This window comes from Amblyomma americanum, chromosome 9 (genome assembly GCF_052857255.1).
Source record: "Amblyomma americanum isolate KBUSLIRL-KWMA chromosome 9, ASM5285725v1, whole genome shotgun sequence".
NCBI lineage: Eukaryota > Metazoa > Arthropoda > Arachnida > Ixodida > Ixodidae > Amblyomma > Amblyomma americanum.
In genome coordinates this window covers 51,640,757-51,664,122 of record NC_135505.1, presented here as the reverse complement: position 1 = coordinate 51,664,122, position 23,366 = coordinate 51,640,757, and positions in this window count along the sequence as shown.

Below are 23,366 nucleotides of genomic sequence, written 5' to 3'. Positions count from 1 at the left end.
AAAAGTGAGTGGGAAGTGGTCACTGTTTGTGGCACAGTCAACCGGAGTCCAGGAGGAAACTGCTACCCCTGGGGTTGAAAACGTTAAATCCAATGCTGATCGGGAGTGCCCACGGAGAAAGGTCGGAAAACCCGAGTTATGACAGTTTAGGTTATTCACACAAGCCCAATCCCATAAACGCAAACCGCACTGGTCTGTTCGATAACCCCAAGTCAAGTGATGCGAATTGAAATCCCCAACAAGCAACACATGTGATCTGCTGACAGAGAGTAAGGAATCTAATGGCCGTGAGTCATGAACCCCAGATGGAAAATATACATTTGCGACAGTAATGGGATGGAAACCAGGAACTGAAAGATCCATTGCCTGAATTTCGCAATGAGCGTCCACCCGCTGAAACACCAATCGTGCCTTGTGACAAAATCTGGATGAAACCAGCAGAAGCAAACCGCCTCCCCTTGATGGGCGGTCCATTCTAAAAATTCGATAATGTTCCATTTGAAATGAAAACTCTTTCGACAACCAGGTTTCTTGAAGCGCAATGACATGAGGAGAAAATCGATTTGAAAGAGTTACTAAATCAGTGAAAGCTCATTGAATGGAACGGCAGTTCCACTGCAGCACTCTCAGAGACCCTATTCTGGGGAGAGATCTGCAGCAGCAACTGCCTTTTCCAAAATGCTGTGGTGACCAGTTTTTCCTGAATTACTCTTTTTTGTTTTGGATTGAGGGGAGCTAGACGGACCAGCAACGGCTAAAGGAGACCGGCTACGTTTCTGAGCTCGAGCATCGAGCTCCATCAGTTAAACACACCCATCAATTGCTCCGGTCGTGACTTCAGGTACATGAGTTGGAGGCGTGCGCTCTTTTTGCGGCTGCATTGAAACAAGGGAAGGTGTCTCCGCACTGAGTTTAGTAGGTACTGCAGGATCCACGGATGACTTGAACGCAGCATTGGAGGTCATTATTGAAGAGGTCATTTGCGCCACCATGACTTGCGATATGCACTCTGTTATTGAATTCACTAGCCGATCCATGACCTTGGCCATTGCCTTTTCAACTGCTGCAGCAATCGCATCTGTCAGACTTGAATCCACGACCGCAGTCGTCTGCCGTGCTGCCACACTTGAGTACCCGTACGTCCTTTCTTTAACAATAGCCATAGCCTCGCGCCTTGAGCACCTGCGCTTTTCTAATACTTCCAGCACCTTAACCTCCTCAGCCCTTGCAGGACAATTAGAATATGTGGCGGAGTGACTACCGCTGCACAAGCAACACATCTCATCTTTTGAACACCTTCCTACACGGTCATGATTACCACCACACACACTGCACCTTGAGCTCGACTTGCAGGCGTTCGCGCTGTGGCCAAATCTCCAGCAGTTGCGGCATTGAAGTGGCCTTGAAGAATACGGATCGACCCTGAAAACCAGGGGCCACACCTTCAACTCAGATGGACAGGAGAGACCCGCAAAGGTGGCAATTACCGTTTCAGTTGGAAGTTTTGTTTCCTCAACGACCCGAGTGCACCGATGTACAGAAATCACCCCTGCAGAGGAGAGTTTCTCTAGCGTTTCCTTAGGGCTAAGGCGTGGGTCAACCCCTCGCACCAGCCCTTTAGAGCACGCCAAGTGCGGCGGTATAAATGCGCTTACCGACTGGTTTCCAAAAGCTGTGGACGTTAACAAATCCATGATGCAGGCCTGGTCGGCCGACCTGCACACCACGCCTCCTCTGCCGTACTGTCGGACATCACTGATTTTTAAGAAGTGAGGCGTAATCGCCTGTAGTGCAGTCTGAACTGCATCCGGGTTATTCAGTCGAATGGCGCCACCATCCGATGGAACCAAGGCCACGGGAATAGTGCCGACGCCACCCCGAAAGAAGGCGTCCAGGGGAAGTTGGTTAGGGGGGAGGCTGGCCGACCAGGGGGAGTTCCCCTGGCCAGGAGAGGACGTCGACATGCGCCCCTAGCGACCTGCAAGCGCCCTGCAAAAGCGAAAGACAATCAAGCAATCAGAAGCTATTGATACGACCAGACACCGCCCAGTGAGACCACGTCCGCCTGTGGGAACAGGGACAGCTGACTGTGCCCTCTTCTTCTTGCTGCTGTTTATCTCTAACAACTTCGTTCTCTTTCTACCGCCTTGCATGTTTATGTACCGCATCCTGATGTCGAATTTCTTTTTTGTAGTTTTCTTCCTGGACCTCCAAGTGGCCATTTTATATGCGTCAGCCTCCATTGCTGCACTTTCTACTGTGCTTCTACATACCCCTAAGCCCTGAGCCGCAGTGGCCCTACTCGAAAAGCTACTGCCCAGCCTGCCAGGCGCCAGCCGATCTCGGCTCCTAGCCTTCCATTAAAGTGGATGCCATCTCGTATAAAGCTTCCGCCAAAGCCTACTCTATGCACTTTTCTGTTTATGTCTGTCACTTCAAAGCCTTTCTCCTGGCTTAACTTCCTTATCTCCCGATCAACAGCCACAACGTCCTTGGCAATTTCTCCGTTCCGTCCTTGCAGTTACGGCACTGTCCACACCACGATCTGGACTTGCTGTGCTATCGCCCTTAAATCGCCAACTCCCTCCGCTAATCTTTCCACTACTTTTGAGGCTTCACCATTCAAGGCATCATTTAGTCCCGCCGCTATCACTACCAAATTGCGCTCTGCAACATTATTAGAAAGTTCGCTTTTGTCTCTCTGAGTACTGCGTCCATTTTCCTGCCTGGGAATGCCTTGACTGCTACCCGCTTTTTGCCCTTTACACGCTCCATTATAGTTCTCTTGCACCTACTCATACTTGAGTCACCACCGATAAGCACTTGGCGATTCCCTGCCTCCATCCTAACTTCCGGATTATTATGCCGCCTCTAATCTGTGACTGCGACCTCATTCTTGGCAGTTAGCTTTTTCACCTTCTCTCCATCCCCTCCAGACTTCCTAGCTGCCACGTGTGCGTAGTCGTTCCTGTCTGAACCTGCCTGACCTAATTCCTTATCGCTGTCCATGCCAGCGCAGGCCCCATCCACGTGGCTGGCGCTGGAACGTCCGCCAATGTGGCTTCGCTTTGCGGTGTCAGACATTTTTTCCCCCAACATTTGACTAAGCTGTTCTTGAAGTTTCCGCTTCTCTGCCCTCTCTGTCTGCAGCTCTTTATCTAGGGCATCTATACATAGCGCAAGGCTGGTGTTCGCTTCGTCAGCCCTGCACGCACCATTTGCACATAAAATCGGCGTCTTCGGCCTCCTCTTCAGATTCGAAACCGCGTTTCCTTCAAATTCACTGACGCCTCACACTCCTTGTATTTAACCTTCAGTTTCTTGACCATCTTAGCAGCACTCTATTATTACTACCACAAAATGTTAGAAAAAAAACACTAGCAAACACGTGCTCCAATAAAATTCTGCCCACCGCAAAAGCAGAAGCGGCAGAAAAATGGCAGAAGCGTTTAAACGTGAGTTATTCAATTGCACACCGCTCGGCAGTGTGGTCCAACTGGGAAGATAGGGGTGTGGTGGGGGATGAAGAGCTTTTTGTACGCCGATGGGCGAAGCTTTAAAAAGATGCCCCTGGCGAGAAACGACCGAGGTATGTCAAGCGGGCACTCGTAAGGACGGCACTAGCTCTGCAAGGGGCGGATAGAGGGCAGTACACCCGGATTTTTATAAATGCCGTGGGGAATTGTTCCGAATTTGTAAATAAAGTACGCCTCGCGTTGCTCTTTTTCCCGGGTGTTGTTGAACCCACCCTGTAGCACTGTCAACTAAATTGCGTCCAATGGATGATTTTTCTCATTGATGTGGTTTGACAAGGGGAGGTCGGCGAGGGAGAGGACATGCCGCGGTGGTTAATAAAGCCAATTTGTAGAGGGTTAACGGTGCGCCCAATGCATTGCATACTTCACACACTGCATTCAAGGAGGCATATTACGTTGCAGGAATCACAATTAAAGTTGCCATTAATTTTCTATTTTAAGCCTGTAGCTCTGCTTACTGCACAGACTGACGTTTGTATGTGTTTGCAGACCTGGCATTTTTTCCCACAGGGCCGGCACCCCAGTCCCAGCTGGTTATTTGTTTTTGAGTGCACTAGAATGTATCGAATGTTTTTTGGTTGTCTGTAGACTGCGTGAGGGGGCGGATTGAAAATTCTTTCAAGGCGCTCGCTTTGTTTTTTGAGGATTGTGAGGATTTCTTTAAGTTAGGCGGCCTAATGGTGGAGGTAAGTACGAGATTTGCCCGGAGATTTGTTTCCTTGCTGTATCGCCGTCCCTCCAGTATTTGCTCTCGGTTGAGTTCACATGCCTTTTGAATGGCATCGTCGAAAATTACGGGGGGTTATCGTTGCTTACTCGGGACTTCTCGCATGCATTTGGTAAGTTTTATGAAGTCTTCATCTTGGCAACATATTCTTTTAAGTCGATGTGCCTGAGAGTATCGGATGCTTGTTTTAGAGTCACAAGGACGGCAGCTTTGGAAGTGCACGTATTGTTGACGGTCTGTCGGTTTTCTATAGTGTCACCAATAAACAGCCGAAGCACTCAAAACCTGGTTTAATTACACGTTCTGGAAGCGCAAGCCAGCAGGGAGCTCGAACAAGGAAGGTGACAATCCCCGAGCCATTAGAATGCGCAAGGCATGGCAAGTCCCAGCTAAAACAGTACGGCCGCGGTATGGCGCCACTAGATTGATTGGTACTGGTCATTACTCCCCCTCTCTGAAGGGCAACGACTCGGTGCCGCAACAATGAGAAGCACGAAGACGAGGGGCGACGGATGTGTCCGGCAACTGGTGTAGACAAGCCTGAAGCGCTAGCGAGCGTGGTACGGCTTCATCCGTGGTACATGGACGACTTCGGGGGTCGGCCGTCTAGAAGAGCGACGTGTTGCCTGGGGGAGAACTTCATAGTTCACCTCACTGACTTAGCGGGGTACCTCGTAGGGGCCAAAATATCGACGCAGAAGCTTTTCGTAGCGCCCACGCATGCAGATTGGGCTCCAAACAAAGACTTGTTCGCCGGGCTGGTAACTAACAGCTCGGTGGCGCAGATTATAGCGGCGAGCGTCGAGGGCTTGCTGGTGCCGGATGCGCTGTCGGGCGAGATGGCGGGTGGCCTCGGTGTGACAAACGAATTGGACAGCTACAATAACAGATGAGGTACTAATAGTCGGAAGCAACATGGCCTCCAGCATGGTTCTGGCTTCGCGACCATGCACTAAACGAAATGGAGTGAAGCGTGCCGTTTCTTGTAGAGCAGTGTTGTAGGCAAATGAGACGTAAGGGAGTATTGCGTCCCAGTTGCGGTGGTCTGCGTCAACATACATGAAAATCATGTCGGCGATCGTCTTGTTGAGCCGTTCGGTGAGTCCGTTCGGTTGAGGGTGGTAAGCTGTTGTTTTGCGGTGACTTGTGCCGCTAAGGTGCATAACCTTCTGCGTAAGGGCCGAGGTGAACGCCGTTCCCCTGTCAGTTCAAACGATGGTGGGTGCACCGCTACGAAGCACAATATTTTGAACGAAAAAGTTCGCAATTTCGTCAGCGATACCACGAGGGTGAGCTTTAGTTTCACAGTACGGGCTGAGGTAGTCGGTGGCGACCACAATGTAGCAGTCACCGAGCGAGAACTCCGGAAATGGGCCGAGTAAGTCCATGCCAATTTGATCGAAAGGGACTTGTGGTGGATCAATAGTAGTAGTAGTTGGCGGCGTCTTGCGATGTTGGCACTCGCGGCTAGTTCTGACGTAACGCTGGACAATTGAAGGAACCCTGGGCCAGTAGTACTTTTGGCGTATCCGCGCCAAAGTGCGGGAAAAACCGAGGTGCCCAGAAGATGGGTCATCATGGCACGCCTGCAGAACTTCGTCGCGAAAGGACGCAGGTACGACGAGCAGACAGGCAACTTCCGTCGGGTTGTAGATTTTTTTACACAGAACGCCATCGCGCAAACAGAATGACGACAGTCCACGTGAAAAGATTCGCGGGGTCGACGCAGCGCTTCCTTAAAGATACTCAATGAGAGGCCGTAGTTCACTGTCGTCCCTTTGATGTTGAGTGAGGACGGACGTGGAGATGGCGCCGAGAGAAAAAGAATCGTCGTCGGGATCAGCTCAGTTGTCCTCGATAGGAGCACGAGACAGACAGTCGGCATCACTGTGCTTACTACCGGACTTATAAACGATGGTGACATCGAACTCTTGAAGGCGAAGGCTCCAGCGTGCAAGCCGTCCCGAGGAATCTTTGAGGTTCGCCACCCAACAAAGCGAATGGTGATCACTGACGACTCTAAAAGGGCGGCCGTATAAATACGGGCGAAATTTTGTCACTGCCCACAGAATTGCCAGGCATTCTTTTTCAGTTGTGGAATAGTTCGCCTCCGAGCGTGACAAGGTGCGGCTTGCGTATGCGATGACACGGTCGATACCATCCTTCCACTGCACAAGGACCGCAGCGCGGCCGATGTTGCTGGCGTTGGTGTGCAGTTCATGTCGGCTGACTTATCGAAGTGTCCAAGGATGGGCGTACTTTGGAGACGAGTGTGGAGGTCTTAGAAGGACGATTGTTGCTCCTGGCCCCAGAGGAATGGTTCGGCATCTTTCGTGAGGCGGGTGAGGGCTCAGCGATCTTGGAGAAGTTCGGCACAAAACGCCGATAATAGGCGCAGAGACCCAGAAAGCGGCGCACACGGCGCTTATCGATTGGCACGGGAAAAGCAGTGACGACGGCTTTCTTATTGGGGTCAGGGCTGATTCCCTTAGCGCTGATGATGTGGCCGAGAAACTTCAACTCCTGGAAAGCGAAGTGACACTTTTCGGGCTTGAGGGAAAGACCGGCCGAACGAATTACTGCGAACACAGCGCGCAGGCGCCTCATGTGTTCTTCAAACGTAGCGGAGAAGATGACTATGTCATCCAGGCACACTAGGCAAGACTGCCAATTTAGATCGGCAAGCACGGTGTCCATCTTCCGCTGGAAGGTAGCAGGAGCCGAGCACAGGCCGCAAAGAAGCACCCGGAATTCGTACAGACCATCTGGTGTAATAAATGTGGTCTTCTCCCGGTCGTGTTCGTCCACCTCGATTTGCCAATAGCCACTGCGTAGATCTAATGACGAGAAGTACGTGGCGTCCCGTAGCCGGTCCACGGAGTCATCAATGTGTGGAAGAGGACAAAAGTCTTCTTTGGTGACTTTGTTTACACGCCTGTAATCAACACAGAACCGTAAGGTTCCATCTTTCTTCGCCACTACAACAACAGGCGATGCCCACGGGCTTGTCGACGGCTGTATCACATAATCTTGGAGGATTTCTTGAACTTGTTGGCGAATGGCTTCCCGTTCTTTCGAAGAGATTCGATAAGGTTGTTGGCATAACGGTCGCTGGTTTGTGTCAACTATAATGCGGTGCTTTGTGAGTGGAGTCTGCCACACCTTGGAGGTCGACGCAAAACAGTCACGGAAAATTTCGATAATGCTCTCGAGGCAGCGTTTCTGATTAGACAGAAGGTTCGGGTTCACGTCGGTTTTTATGGGAGTGGTCAGTGCCTCCCCTGAAGCCGGGATTTCAGACAGGGCGTGCTGTCCCGCGAATTCGCTAAGTTCTTCGAGATACACTATAGCTGTTTTGCTCGGCAAACACTGGGGTTCAGAACCAAAATTGGTCACTAATAGTTCGGTTCGCCCACTGTTCAATTGAATAATTCCGCCAGCTACACAGACTTGCCGACCAAGGAGCAGTGAGATGTTGGTTTAAGCGATGCCACGAGTGCTGGGGTTGTTATCACACTCTACAGTAACAAGTAAAACACGTTTTTGGGCAAGTTGGTAACATTCTTGATTCATATTGCAGCGAAGAAGCACACACACACAGAGAAGGAACACGCAAAAAACACGGACGAACGCTGCATTACGCAGAAAGAAGGGCCCACTGCAGAAGAAATATACTTGAGTAAAACACGTTTTTGGGCAAGTTGGTAACATTCTTGATTCATATTGCAGCGAAGAAGCACACACACACAGAGAAGGAACACGCAAAAAACACGGACGAACAAACATGCTTGTTCTTGATGGAATCAACACGTGGTCGTCACAGACGCTTAACTTAGCCTTGCGTGGCTCAGTATCGTCGTCGACAGGGCCTTGGGTAGAAAAGGACACGATTAGCTCCTGGAGGTTGGTAACGGCACCGTACTCCTGAAGGAAATCCAAACCAAGTAGGAGGACTTTGGAGTATTCGGGTAACACAGCAAAGCAACAAGCGAAAGTAACACCGCGGATCTGGGTTCGCGAAGTGCAGACACCGACCGGAGTTACCACGTGGCCGCCAGCTGTCCGGATCTGCGGCCCACAAGGGATCAGAACATTCCTCAAGTCCGTGGCTAACCGTCTGCTCATTACAGAAAAATTGGCTCTGGTATCCCCGAGTGCGGTAACGTCGTGGTTGTCGGCGGATATCGAAATTTCGGCGGAGACCAGTTTGGGTGTAGGTTCTTGACTCGGTCCAGTTGCGGCAGCCCTACCCCCGGAGGACGCCGTCGTCAGTTTTTCCGACGTGGGGACGTACCTCTGAACTGGCCAGAAGATGACGGACGGCCGGTCGAATAGAACCGCCTTGGGGATTGCGATCGGGACTGGCGTCGCTGTGAGGTCGAAGATTGCAGGTTATCATCCGAGTAATATTCGATATCCCGTGGTCTCTCACCGTAGCGTGGTCGAGGTGCGTCAGGAGAAAACCCCCTTAAACCCATTCTGCGGTAGGGGCAGTGGCGGAGGATGTGGCCGAGTTCTCCGCATTGGTAACAAAGCGGCCGATTGCTTGGCGTAGGCCAAACGTGCCCTTTGTTCACGGGGGGTCTAAACTCTTGCGGCACGGAGGGTTCTGTTGCGATTGGCTCCTGCAGGTATGGCACAGGAGCGACGGGGGAAAAAGCTCGCATCGCTGGCCCGGGACTTCGTAGCGGCTCGCTTTAGGTCATAATGGAGGGAGCCGGGTGTGGAGCTGAGGGTGGCTGCACAACTTGTCGGATTTCTTCGCGGACCAGGCCCGTTACGGTAGCGACGCTGACATGTGGAGCTTCAAAACGAAGTTTCGCCAGTTTTTCGCGCGCAAGGCTTCTCACAAGCTCCCGGAGCTCCTCGGCGGGCAGCGACGTAGGCGTGTACTGGGAAGCGGCTGCTACAGTAGCCTGACGTCCATAGTGGGCGCCCAGTTCCTGCAAAGAGCGCTCGATGCCCGTAGCCTCCTTGGTGAAGTCTGACACTGTTCGTGGCGGGTCACGGACCGGCCCGGCAAACAGCAGCTCTTTTAGGCCACGCATTAAGTTGCGTACCCTGTGGGTTTCGGGCATAGCAGGGCCGGCCTGATTGAACAGTCGCGTCATGTCCTCTATGAACATCGCGACGCTCTCGTTCGGGTGCTGTGATCTGGAGCGCAGGGCGATTTCAGCTTTCTCTTTTCTTTCGCTGCTGGTAAATGTCGCAAGCAGCTCTCGACGAAAAGCCTCCCAGGTGTTAAAGAAATTTTGTGGTTCTCAAACCACGTTTTCGCCGAGTCCTGCAGCGCAAAGTAGACGTTGCGCAGCTTGCGCTCGCCGTCCCACTCGTTACAACCCGCCACTCGGTTAAAGCTGGCCAACCAGTCTTCGACGTCTTCGAACCTGTCACCGTGGAACGGTGGCGGCGACCGAGGTGCGTGAAGGACGAATGGCGCGGCATTCCTGGAATGCTGAGTTGTCTGGCTAGCTGCGGTGGATGTCATGGCCTCTACCGGCGCTGTCAGTTGTCTGAACTCCAGTTTTAGGCCTCGCAGACAGCGGCTCGCCATGTAGACAGGTGTTGAGTCCACGCGTGGAGAACAGGCGTCAAGAGCCTCCTCGTAGTCAGAGTACATGGGACGGTACCCAGCTGCTCCACCAAGTGGTATATTTTCCAATAAAAATAAGTGCCCAATGAAAGGCTTTGAACCGTAGGTCGTAGCACGGAATGCAACCGTTGCAGAATAGCTGAAGATGTTCCTTGAGAACCAGTATCGCTTCACTCAGTTAAGACCTCGTTCTCGATGAAGGCCTCCGCGGTAGCTCAGTGGTTATGGTGCTTGGCTTCTTCTGACCCGAAAGACGCGGGTTTGGTGCCGACGGCGAAATGCTACAGGCCCCTGTACTGTGTGATGTCAATGCACGTTAATGAACCGCAAGTGATCGAAATTATTCGGAGCACTCTGTGATGGTTTTCCTCATAGCTCGAGCCGCTTTGTGACGTTAAAAACCACGAAGCCGTGTTTATAGTTGGCACCTAGTTGCATATAGGTTTCGGCTAGAAATTTCTGCGCTCACATCGAGAGCAAACGTAAATATACAGTATTTTAAAATCCATTGAGGACCAATGTGCCTTGTAAAATAAGTTGTTCCTGTGCTGAAAATAATTCCCGGGCGCATGTGAAAAAATTCATCCCTGCACTACACAGATCAAAAAACGCTACAAACCAGCACGGAAAGCAACGGATATATATTCTTTATTTTCATGTACTAGTATTACTACATTCTACCAAGTTTCGTCCGTCCGTCTACGTGGCGAAATTCCTTACACAACTTGTGTCCAAGCAAAGAAATTCTGAACTCTTCTCGAAGTTGAGCATTTATTTCCTGTTCCCAACGCTGCCGAAGCAAAGTTTTAGTTGGTATGATGATAGATTGTTGCCTCCTGCTTCTCATTGTTGCGAAGATCTTGTGGAAATTTGCGCACATAATTCTTAAATCGCGTAAATCATGTTAGGAGTTACAGCGTTGAGAAGAGTTTGTGGTAACTGAGGGGTGCCCCAACACGTATTATCATGAATTCTTGCACAGGAATAGATGAAAACGCGATAACTAAAAGTTTCAAATAGATGAAATCTGTTCAGAAAAATTATTTTACATTATTAAGTACCTTGAACCTTGAAGTATTGCTGGATTGCGTTTTACAGCATAATCCAAGGTACCAGTTTCAATAACATTGTTAGAAGATATCGCTGTTGCTACATTTATACATCCTCTATATTATTCGGACGAAAAGCTGCATGAGAACATTGTGTCTAGGGCTATAATTATCCCTGCGCCCATATTTTCCGACAATTATATCGGTGCGCACTCTGAAACAATGAGTTTTTTTTCGTTTACCCTTTCTCTCATATATAATGCGTGGTGGTTAAGTTTTTCAAGTTATTTCGTTCGTGCATATATATAATATTCATACTGAATTTTTATGGAGCAACGGCTTCTTTAGTATAAGAGCACTTAAAACATGTTTGCCAAAGTTATTGTACTAAGTTATCAAAGAGCACCTGTTCAACAAGATATGTTGATCGCCTGACGGCGTAAGAATGCTAATTGCACAGGAAATTCCTGAGACGTTTGATGTTGTTTAAATAGGATTATATGCAACTTGATATTTAGCCTTTATATCAGTGTAGAGCGCTCCTTGTCACGATAGCAATATTCCCTTGCTAGTACTAACCCAAGGCTGCCATTCTTCATTTCTGTTTGTTTTCTTTTCAGAAATAACGCCAACGCTGGCCAAATTGATTCTTCTTTACGATACGTTTTCAAATCATGAAACCATCTGTAGTACTCGTGCTTCTCATTTTAATGTCTGCCATCACTTTGGTAAGTATGTAAGTAAATTAATTTTCAAAAATTTCACAGCGTCTTCCCACTTCCTGTGACACACCTTCAGAAAAAGATTGTTATAGCCTTCGAGATATCTTATTCCAGTGCTACGGTTAGAAGACTTCAGTACTTAAAAGTTACGTCCGAAAAAATTTGACCGGAAGAATCAGAAGCGAAGTGTTCACATTGAAAGAAGCTAAATCAAAAAGCCGCCATCCAAAAAGTATCCAATAGAATAGGATTTAGCACAGAGAAGAAAATAATTTCAAGCCCTACACTTGAATTACAATAAACGTATATACAACAGCACTCGAGCATCAAAATGAGTCATGCAGTGCGCAACAGGCAGCAAAAAAATGAAGAGCAGTTTCGGACTATAGTGGCACTAAATGTTTAGAGGCACTCTTTAGAGGTGCTACACTTAGAGAGGTGGCTTGACGCAGAAACGAGCAGCCCAAGGAAAATATTTGCATTGAAATACATTTTTATAACGTAAGTAAACGGGAACAATTGTCCACCAAGTTTACGTGTGAGCTGGTAAACTCTGACCCCTGTAATTACACGCTGCGATCCCGTACTGCATTGTGCACAGATCACTTAAAAGCATGCTCAGTCAACGACGTGGCGATGAACTTTGTTCTGACACCCGCGCGTGTGCATCACAAGTGATATAATTCCTGTGCGGCGTTTGGCTGCCGCGCTGTACTAACTGCGAGGAGGAAGAGTTTTGAAAAAATTAATAATGAGCTTACTCAAAATAGTTTTCTACACCGGTTGCAAAACTGCAAGTCGATGCAGGAAATCAGCGGCCGACGTAGCAACACAATTTGAAGGCAAAAATTGTTTTTCACTTTATTCTGCGACCCACTTATCAAATTACAAGAAGCCACTGCGCAGAGCGCATCGCTGTGGAAGCAACGTGTTTTGTGCGCGAAAAGAGCGCTAAAGACTCGTCTATTGTTCTAATCATTCAACATTAGTTTCAGTTTCAGTAGGAACAATAGACCATTATTTAAAATAATTCAAATCAATGACCTCTGTTCTCCTTAACAAAATGAGATGCATGCAAAACCTGGAAGTTCTTGAATGTTCCTGAATGCCCTTTATTTTTCCAGAATGCCCGCAATGCTTTGAAACTAAATACATTACCCTTATTTAGTCAGCTTTGTACAAGGCGATCTTCAGTAAATTCAAGACAACTTTGTGCCTCGCAGAGACATCACTTTCAAAGAAGAAGCACCACCAAGCGCGCTTTAGAATGTGCTCTACTTGGCAAAGATGTAAGCAAAACAAAATTGTCTCCCCGTCCCGGGTCGTCTAAGTATAGTCAGTCAGCGGAACACACTAATATAAGTGGCCAGAATTTTGGTCTTATGCATTTGAGTCAGTAAGTTGTGAAGTTGAACCAAGGCTGAATATCCTGGAATATTTCTCGTAAATGTGTAAAGCTTTCCTACTACGATGAGTGATTTGATGGCGCGGCCTATATTGCAAGATTACTGCTTCTGCAGTTTTCAACTCTGTACTCTTCATTTCCACAGGTCTTGGCATGCGCATGGGGTGAGGAAAAACGTTATTGTACCAGAGATGGTCATTACCCCGAGAACATATGCGGTGATATTGAGAAAAAGAGGTCGTGCACGCCAGGGACGAAGGTGTGCGCGTGTCCAGAGGGAAAGTGGAGGCAACGTGGTTCGTGGAGCTGCGTAGGCCTTGGCAGCTGTTGCTTAGGCAGATTCTCTATTCAAGGCCGGTGTTAGCTGACTGCTTGAGGCAGTGAATAAAAGTACTTTGTTCCTTGAATAAAAAAAATACTTCGCACATTTTGCTGTATTGTTTTTCTGCCTGGTAATCCACTGCAAGTATCAAAGTCAAGTGCCGCTGGTTGAAATCAGAATGTTTGGTTACGGAAAATAAGGCTCGTGCATAATTGAACTTTTCACCTCATGATACTTTTTTCTCCAGGAACAATAAAAACAAAACTTGGCGTCGCTGATAGCACCCATTGCTACTGAAGCAGGTCAGACTCGGACTGGTAGTTGCTTTTCGGCACTGAATTATGGACAGAGGGCTCTGAAGCCGAGACAACGAATTAGAGAAAATTTTTCTCAGTGAATAAGTTGATTACACTACAAAGTTTCTTTAGCGATGGAGGAGATTGCGCAATTTTCACATGAACTTGTGATTCTGACTGAGCGTTTATATTGCTTTACTTGCTTTCTGAAACTCTTGCATTTCCAGGTGAAATGTTAAGCTTCACTCTACAGTGGTTCATGGCCGAACCGCCTTGTTGGAGCAAGCGGCATATTACGCGGAGCACAGGTACTGGCCTAGAGCGAAGAGAATCATCCTGAACACGACAGCAGTTACTTTAACACATAGTGCCCTGGGCAATAAAAAAAAATCTAGCTAGGAATGTCCGACGCCCCTCTTGCCATATACATCTGAAGTACATGAGTTCAGACATAACTTTTGATTTCGCTTTCACTCACGCAGGTTGAATCCACATTGATTTTTTGGGGACTAATATCCATGGGAATCTGTAGCTACCACAATGCCGTCTTCACACAGCATAAGCATTCAGAACACACACGTATAAATACATGGAAGAAACATTACCAGCATAATTTTTTTCACAAAGTGAACTGAAACATTCGGAGGCTGCAGATTTAGGCAAACTGACGTTGTTTGTTCATTAAAGCATGGGCTTGCTATCGCCTCTTATCACGCTTTGCGACGACTGAGAAAGAGAAGTGCGCCTCACACGTTGTAACCATACAGCTTGTAACGCGATTGAAACGCTCACTGCTAACAGAAAAAAATAAAATTTTCAGAAAACTATAGCTCATCGCCGCCCGTCATCCGCTTGTAATCGCTGCCTAATGATCATGCTAGGCTTTTTTTGGAGCAAGAGTATTTAAGTCCAAACAGCGCCGGACAAGACAATAATCGCTGTCGGTAGACCGGGCGAAACTGTCAAGTATTTAAACAGCTTTTACACCACACTTCAACTCTTTATAACACTGCCTCTTCGTTTCTTTAACCCTAAACCTTCGCATCGCCCCGTCCTTTCCTCTCAATCACCTCATTCCTTTTTAATTTCTTTCTCTCTCATTGATGAATTTATAGCTACCTTGTTGCCGGCACCTACCATTTTTTCAAGACACCTTGGCTACCGCAGTCCATTTCTTACCTCGGACTCGTGATTTTTCATTGAATTTCCTTTTTTTATGCCCCCCGGTATTTCTTTCCGCCATGATTCATAATTCTCTTATCTGAGTTTTCAGATGAACTCAGCCACCTTTCGCAGCTGGAAATATAATCTTCCAATCCGTAGTTTGCTATCTCTCGACGCTGCACAGACTCGTATTCCTTTGAGCGGAGCTGGAATTTTTGTTTTACAGTCTTGCAGGTAAGCCGGTCTATCCTGTTTAGCAGCCTTGATGCCTGAAGGAGAGTCACCCTACCAGTTCATACGCCATTCCCACTTCACGAACCTTTCCACTTACCGAGTCTTTCTCCTGGGAGAGAGACACTACTTGAACCACGCCAATCATGTATGTACGATTTGCCAAAATAACCAAAAGTCGTTTCGTCCGAACGTTGGCAAACAGCCTGAGGGTTTCCCTTATCAAGCGACAAAAAAAAACAACGGAGGGCTCCTTCCTTGTTCATTTGGTGATTATCAAGAGCCACCTGCCCACTTTCTCTCTGCATAAACTCGCCTGAAAGAGCACTTGAAAATGCATATTTTTTAAAAATTACTCTGTAGCTCGCCCTGCCAGCTCATGCTTATCAAGCGACTCATAGAAGGGAGTTATGCAGGACACGTACAAAAGCGACCGGAGGGTGGGTGCGTCGCCCGATAGTGTGCCGCCAGCGTGAGAGATGGCTGGATCAGCACTGCCCGAGGATGCGTCGCCAGCTAGTGTGCCACCAGCGTGGGAGACGGCTTGTTCGGCACTGCCCCTGGGTGCGTCGCACGTTAGTGTGCCGTGTTACAGACGGCGACAGTCCGTCTGAATTGGCGACATCGAGAGCAAGTCTCGCCTGCTGGAAGCCGACACTTCTGCTTCTTCGGGATGGTTCCGAGCCACACGATAGTGATCGTTCCCACGCTTCTTCCCTCTGAGGGCCACGCAGAGCGTCGCCCGGGTGGAGTCAGGGAACCAAGAAGAACGAGGCAGCAATAGGGCCTCTTTCCCGGTAGAAGACGAACAGCGTGGGGGTACGGCGGCGGGCTAGCGGTCATCGTTCGCTATCTTCACAAGGACGGAACGACCCCTTTCGGCTTCTCGACCCTACCGTGCGATCTTGCCCGGCTCGTCGGCTGACATCTAAAGAGCAGGTGTCAACAGCCAGTAGGAACTTTCGGATGGCCATATCATATTACCCTCCGCAGTCGACATATTATATCACCCTCCCAGGCTCGACATGTGACAGGGGCGTGTCTCTCTGTGTAGTGGTGCGAGTTCGCGCGCAAGAATGCAAGTTTCAAGCCACTCCCACTCCGGCGAGGGCGTCCTAAACCTAGGGCTTTTGGGGACGAAGAACTGTATAAAACTCGACAGCGAGTGCAGTGAAGAGACGGGACCTGCGGGGCTACTCGAGGGCCCCTCCGTCTCCAACTCTAGTGGCACCGGTGGCGCTGAAGCGCAATCCCGAACACTGGTGACCTGCGATGGGCTAGGAACCCCATCCGCAACAACCACCAGCGAGGTAGATGGCTGAGTCAGCACTGCCCGTGGGTGCATCGCGCGGTAGTGTGCCGCCAGAGTGGGAATTGGCTGGATCGGCCCTGCCAGTGCGTGCGTCGCCCGGTAGTGTGCCGCCAGCGTGAGAAATGGCTGGTTGGGCACTGCCTGTGGGTGCGCCGGCGGATAGTGTGCCAGCAGCATGTGTGAGGATTAGGTCAGCACTGCCCGTGAGCGCAGCGCCCAGTAGTGCACCACCAGCGTGGAAGACGGCTGGGTCGGCACTGCCTGGGGGTGCGCCGAACGATAGTGTGCCAACAGCATGTGAGAGGATTAGGGAGACGGCTGGGTCGGCACTGCCTATGCGTGCGCCGCCCGATAGCCTGCCACCAGCATGTGAGAGCATTAGGTCGGCACTGCCCGTGGGCGCATCGCCCAGTAGTGTGCCACCAGCGTGGGAGACGGCTGGGTCGGCACTGCCCATGGGTGCGCCGTGCTGTAGTGTGCCGCCAGCGGGGCAGACACTAAACAAGGTTAGATGCAAACAGCAAAGAGCGTTTCCCACTGCCAGATGATAGAAAATGTATGAACCCAGGATATTTGGGCACCCCGGTATACAGTTCTGCCACAAGACCGCCGAGCGCCTCCACCAACGAAATCAACCTATTTCACTATCAAAGGCATGCTGCTGCACTGGCTCCAGAATTTCACTGCTGCTACTGCCGACGTCTATATGCCATCGAAGAAGGCTCTTAATCCCGCAGGTAGTTTTTCAGCACCGTCCATTTTACCTGCTGCCGTATGATTACCATTGCTTACTGGCTGCCCTAGGCGGCATGCCCCTATGAGTACAAGGAGCGATTCTGTGAACGAACCGTTCCTAACTGTTCGAGTGGCAGGCCGTTCACTTCCAGCACTCTTGGATGCCGCTGCAAACTTGTCTGTATTCATCGAAGAGATTAAAAGTACCTGCATGGAAACGTGCTGTACATTCAAACAGGTACACACACATTTTCGCATGGCTTGAAGCCATGCTGCCACAGCCATGTCAGCAATATGACAGAAAGTTTCTTTGATGCCCGCAAACATTTTTATATCTGCTGGGGATTGCATGCCCTATCGTGGTGGGCCGCGATTTCATTGCGAAGAGCGGCATTACACTGAATTCACAACCTTAACAATACAACTTCGATGGAGGCAAATCGCTAAGGCGGCGGTGTGCTGTGGGATGTAAGTGCTGTGTGATGTGAGTGCAAAGATCCCCAGGTGGTCGAAATTATTTCGAAGCAGTCCACTACGGCAACTCTTCCTTCCTTTCTTCGTTCACTCTCTCCTCCATTCCTTCCCGATGCGGTTCAGATGTCCGTCGATATGTGAGACAGATAGTACGCCATTTCCTTCTCCCAAAAAGGCAATTTTCATATTCATTTGCAATAAATTTACGGCACCTGCACGTCAACCTCCAATATTTGGGTCATTTCATTGTAGTCCTCGTGGTCTCTATTAACAGCTCATGTGGAGCAGAGCACCGCGCAAGTTACCGGCATTGAAACATTCTAAATTCGTTGCAGGTAGAACTGCACAAAATGGCCAGTTATGTGCAGTATTGCAACCCTTGTTTTCTATGATTTTCTGAGGTTCCATGGACCGTTACTGTACTGAAGCACCACATCGGCACTGAAGAAGCCCGGCCAATTATATGTAATCCCCGACCGCTGACTATCCCCCAGAAAAGAGAGGAACGTCTCTTCTGGTGGAAATAAAAGTTGTTCAATCACTCTACCAATAAAATAGTGACGGCTAAAGCAAAGAAGAAGGCATAAAATTGCATCCGGAAGTACGCGAAATAAAACCAAAGTCCTCAAGACAGCAACGCAATGACGCACCCCAACATGTTACAGAACTGCGTCACTTCTTGGCGTGTAAAGTTGAACCTACTGTATGTGCTTCCTTAAGACTGACTGTATGCTAATAAAAAGTCTTTATTTTGAAAGGAAGGAATGTTTAATAAATATCGCAACAGAGCTCACAATGATACAATATACTTTTCCATTCAAAGTTCATAAACACTCTTATAATGCCTCCGTAGATTTTGACTTTACAAAACATTTTTTCGCTTCCGCAATTATACGGTACCATTACCTCGCGCTGGTAATTTTCTCCAGGCGACTACCGGTCTGTAAATATTATTTCCAATTTTGATCTTATTTTTTCTTTGGTCGTGTATACAAGAGTCTGCAGTTAAGCTCCACACACAATCTTGAGGGCCGTGCAGAGTTTACCTGGATATAAATGCCTCCTTTCTTAAAGTTTCGTTGACACATCAATTGCCTAATAACACGACGAAAATATGTTCTTAAGAACTTTATTGTGTCTGTGTTGCCTTACAACGTGAAACTCTCAAAACGCGCTCTTTGTTCAGTGCTGTGAAAGGCCAGCTGAGTGATATAAAACTAGAGCGACACTTTGACTGACACGCGTGCGCTAATGGGCTAATGTCCATGTATGAGGAATTAGTTGCCTTACAATCGTAGATCATTGGTAGTCCTCATATAAGGCCTAGAGCAGGGTGCAACGCTTAGTTACGCCATGAGCCACTGCCCTGCGATTAAAGGTGGTGCCACCGGTGAGGCTAGTGAGCCGCAGGCTACTCTTCAGGAGGAACATCTCAGTGCTAGTCATTCATTTAACTGCCGCTTGCAACTTAGGCAGTTTGCTCACAATCATGTGGGCAGGTTGTTATGACGTAACAAGGTCGTGTTACTCAGTTGGCTCATCTGCCACCATTGTTGCTTCTCTGGCTATTTCGGGAGAATTTTATCGCCAACCTGGGTGCATGGGTGGTCACATGGGCCTCCACACCTCAGCCCATTTCTCTCTCAAAATACCGAAGGCGATGATGATGGCGACGATGTCAGATTTTCAACCAAACAGAAACCTTTACGCTCTTACGTCAATAGTCTGCAAACTACGGTTCGTTATTGCACAATTATTTCTGTTAAAGATGTATGTTAGTACAGTATGGAAAGGAAACCGCAACCAGGTTTAAGAAACAGGAAGAGGCGCATTTTATTCTTTGTAATGCATGAAAGCCAAATAGTGCCCTAATGGAAGAAAGGAAACGACGGGAATATTGGAGACCAGCGTCCAACACCTTGGTAGATTATGGTAATGGAAAACACGTTAGGAGCACTAGGCACGCTGGATTTTAGATTTTGGGATGATTGGGCACATTGGGATGATCGAGCATTTTGGATGATCGGGCATGATGGGATGATCGGGCATGTTGGTATGATAGGACACTGTGGGGAACACCAGCTTAGTAAATAAATTATATGAGACAGTCAAAACGGTTGGTGTTGGCACGCTGGATGTTCGAAAGTTAAACCTGTACCCATTGATATTAATGATAGCCACAAAAAAGTGACAGAAATCTTAGAATGGGACTATCCATTGATTTTTTGGCAATCTGAACGTTGTGTGTTGCTGGTATCCACAGCTAATATGTGTTTATAAAAACCTGCCGAATTTCAATTCCTCTTTATTCTGGGAATGCAGATACTTCTATTTTTTTGCGCACTTGCCTAGGCGGAATTCTTGAATGAAGAAGCTGCGCAAATATTTTTGCACAGCAGCGACTCTCACTTCCGGTGGTAGTGCTGTTGCCGGATGCGCCGCCACATACGTGGAAAAGTAGTCTGGAAGAGAGACAACAATATATATACTTTTTCAATTGTCTCAATAAACCTGTTGTATAGGTAAGTGGTACAAATTATTTAGATTATAGTAGTATAGCCATCAAACTTCACTTGCACGTCTTTTTTGCTTAGATTATTATATATGGACCATCGGACCATATTCGCTTATGGTAGCAATTTAATTTTAGATTATAGTAGTATAGCCATCAAACTTCACTTGCACGTTTTCTTTGCTTAGATTATTATATATGGACCATCGGACCATATTCGCTTATAGTAGCAATTTAATTTATAGTCATGTTCATTATAACGGCCGCAGTTTCAACAAACACTTCTTTAATGTAAATAAGGGTGGTGCTACCATCAGTCGTATAAGAGCAATGGCACTTTTCGTCAGATACTACGAACGAACGTGGCCACACCACTCTGTTATGCCGTACAATGTGCTAACTCCTCATCCTCGTTCGAAAAAGTTACACTTCAAAAGTCGAAGAATGAAAAAATCACTGGGACAAACACATAGAAAACGGGAACTGGCAACAGAATGGAAAGCCGCCTTCAAACAAATATGTGACAAGCTAATCAGCAGTGTTCAAAGCAATAAATAGGCTCGGATCACTGGCAGAGTAAGCTCAAAAAACGAAGCTACACAACTGAACGCTTTCGTGGCTGACTGACGGAGAACTTACAATCACCATAATGCCTGCCAGAGGTGCAAGGGGAACAATGTAGTATACTACTCAAGGCCGAGGTATTATGTATTAGGGTCATTTCACGCCAAGCGCCCCAGACATTCCACTTGACTATGTCCAATTTGTAAAAAGAAATCGCAGAAACTTATCCTAATGTGCGTAATCAGAGCCAAAGTATAGCTGTTAATCTTCTTGATAGGCGCGTTCGTCTGCACGAGCACTGCCGTCATTAGCCCCCTCCTCTGAAAGCATAGACCCGATGCTGAAAAGAAAGCAGGGGGTCGCGAGAAGAGATAGGGTGTCATAAGGGACGACTTCATAAATCGGGGCTCCAAGGCTTCGTACAATTCGGTAAGGAATGAAGTATTGGTGCAAGAGCATTTCACTCAGTCCGCGTCGATGGATAGGAGACCATACCCAGAGAAGGACACCTGGGCGGTATTCCACATGCCGCCTCCGTAGGTTGTAGCGTTGCGCGTCCTGGCCCTGTTGGTCGTGAATTCGAACCAATGCGAGTTGGCGGGCAGCTTCGGCGCGTTGTAAGAAGGACGCAACGTCGCCATTTGGATGATCGTCTACATGAGGCAGCATGGCATTGAGTATTTTCGTCACCTGACGTCCGTAAACTAGGCCAAACGGTGTGATGTTGGTTGATTCCTGCACGGCTCTATTGCATGCGAACGTGACGTAGGGTCAGGCGTCGTCCTAGGTTTTATGTTCCACGTCCACGTACAATGAAAGCATGTCCGCAAGCGTCTTGTTTAGACGTTCCGTGAGTCCGTTAGTTTGGGGATGATAAGAAGTCGTCCTACGGCGAACGGCGTGACTGAAGAATAGAATATGGTTAGAATAGGGTGCAGGAGCTCAGAGGAAAAGGCAGCCCCTCTGTCTGCAATCAAAACTTGTGGAGCACAACGAAGTAAGACGATTTGATGAACAAAGAACTGGGTTACTTGGATGGCGGTGCTACTTTGAAGAGATGCTGTCTCCGCAAAACGTGTGAAATAATCAGTGGCTACTATTATCCACCTTTTTCGGAGCATGATGTAGGAAAGGCCCCGAGAAAGTCCATGCCGACTAGTTGAAACGCTTGCGAATGCGGCTCATGGGGCTTGTGGAATCCGGCTGGCTTCACGGGCGGAACTTTGCGGCGCTCGCAATCCCGGCAAGCGCGGACGTAATGCGCAATGTCAGGACCTAGGCGAGACCAGTAGTACTTGTCTTAGTAACACCAAGATGGCCGGAAGATAGTTCGTCATGGCAGGCGTGAATAATTTTGTCACGTAGGTTCACAGGGACGACCAGCAAATATTAATTGCCTACTGTTGGCGGCGTAATTCTTGTTGTAGAGAACACCGTTTCGAAAGCATAGAGGCAACAAAGCTCGCGTGAAGGCTTTTGGAACTTGCCTGCTGGTACCTTCAAGATAACGAATGGTGTCGCGGAGGTCAGTGTTGGCGCGTTGATGCTCGGGGAAATCGCTGGAATGTATTGCATTCAAGAAGACTTCATCAACGTCAGCAGCGTCGTCCGGAGCTGCTTGCACGGGAGCACGAGATAAGCAGTCGGCGTCTGTATGTGCCTGACCGGATTTGTAAATGACAGTGATATCGAACCCTTGGAGTCGAATGCTCCATCGTGCGCGGCGCCCGGAGTGATCAGCCAGCACAGTGCGGGATGATCAGTCACTAGTTTGAAAGAGCGGCCATAAAGGTATGGTGTGAGCTACGAAACTGCCCGCACAATGGCGAGACATTCTTTTTCAGAGGTAGAGTAGTTGGCTTCTGTCTTCGATAGAGCGCGCTCGCATAAGCGATGACACGTGGTTGGTTGGCCCCGCCAAACTTGAACTAGGATAGTGCCTCAACCAATGTTGCTTGCGTCGGTGTGAACCCTTGTGTCTGCAAGCTCATAAAAGTGCGCCAGCACAGGGGGTGACTGCAGGCGGCGTTGAAGCTCTTGAAACGGCATCCGCTCTGGTGGTTCCCACTTGAATGCGCCTTTGTAAGATCAGTAAGGGGTGAGGTAATGTTAGACAAAATCTCCACGAAGCGGCGGTAATACGCACATAGTCCGAAGAATCTACGACCTTTCTTCTGGTCGCGCGGTGTGGAAAATTGGCAATGGCGGACCCGAAAGAACTCCTTGGTTGTTCATGACATGGCCTAAAAGCTTTAACTCTTCTTATGCAAAAAGGCATTTTTCGGCATTTAGTGTAAGGCCTGATGACGTTATGGCCTGCAAGACATCCTCGAGGCGACGCAGGTGCTCCTCGAAAGACGGGGTGAAATCGATTACGTCGTCAAGGTAGACCAGAGAAGTTTGCCTCTTCAAAATCTGCAAGAACGATATCCATGAGCCTTTGGAATGTCGCGGGTGCCGGAAAATGACCAAATGGCATCACCTAGAACTCGTACAGGCAGTCTGTAATGATGAATGCCGTTTGTTCGCGGTCCCTCTCGTCTACCTCAATTTGCCATTATTTGACTTCAGGTCCATGGAGGAGAAATATCTGGTGTTGTACAAGCGACAAAAAGCCTCGTCAATTCAGGGTAGCGGGTACACATCATTTTCAGTGATGTTGTTTAACCGACGGTAGTCAAAACAGAATCATAGGGTGCAGTCCTTCTTCTTCACAAGCACGAC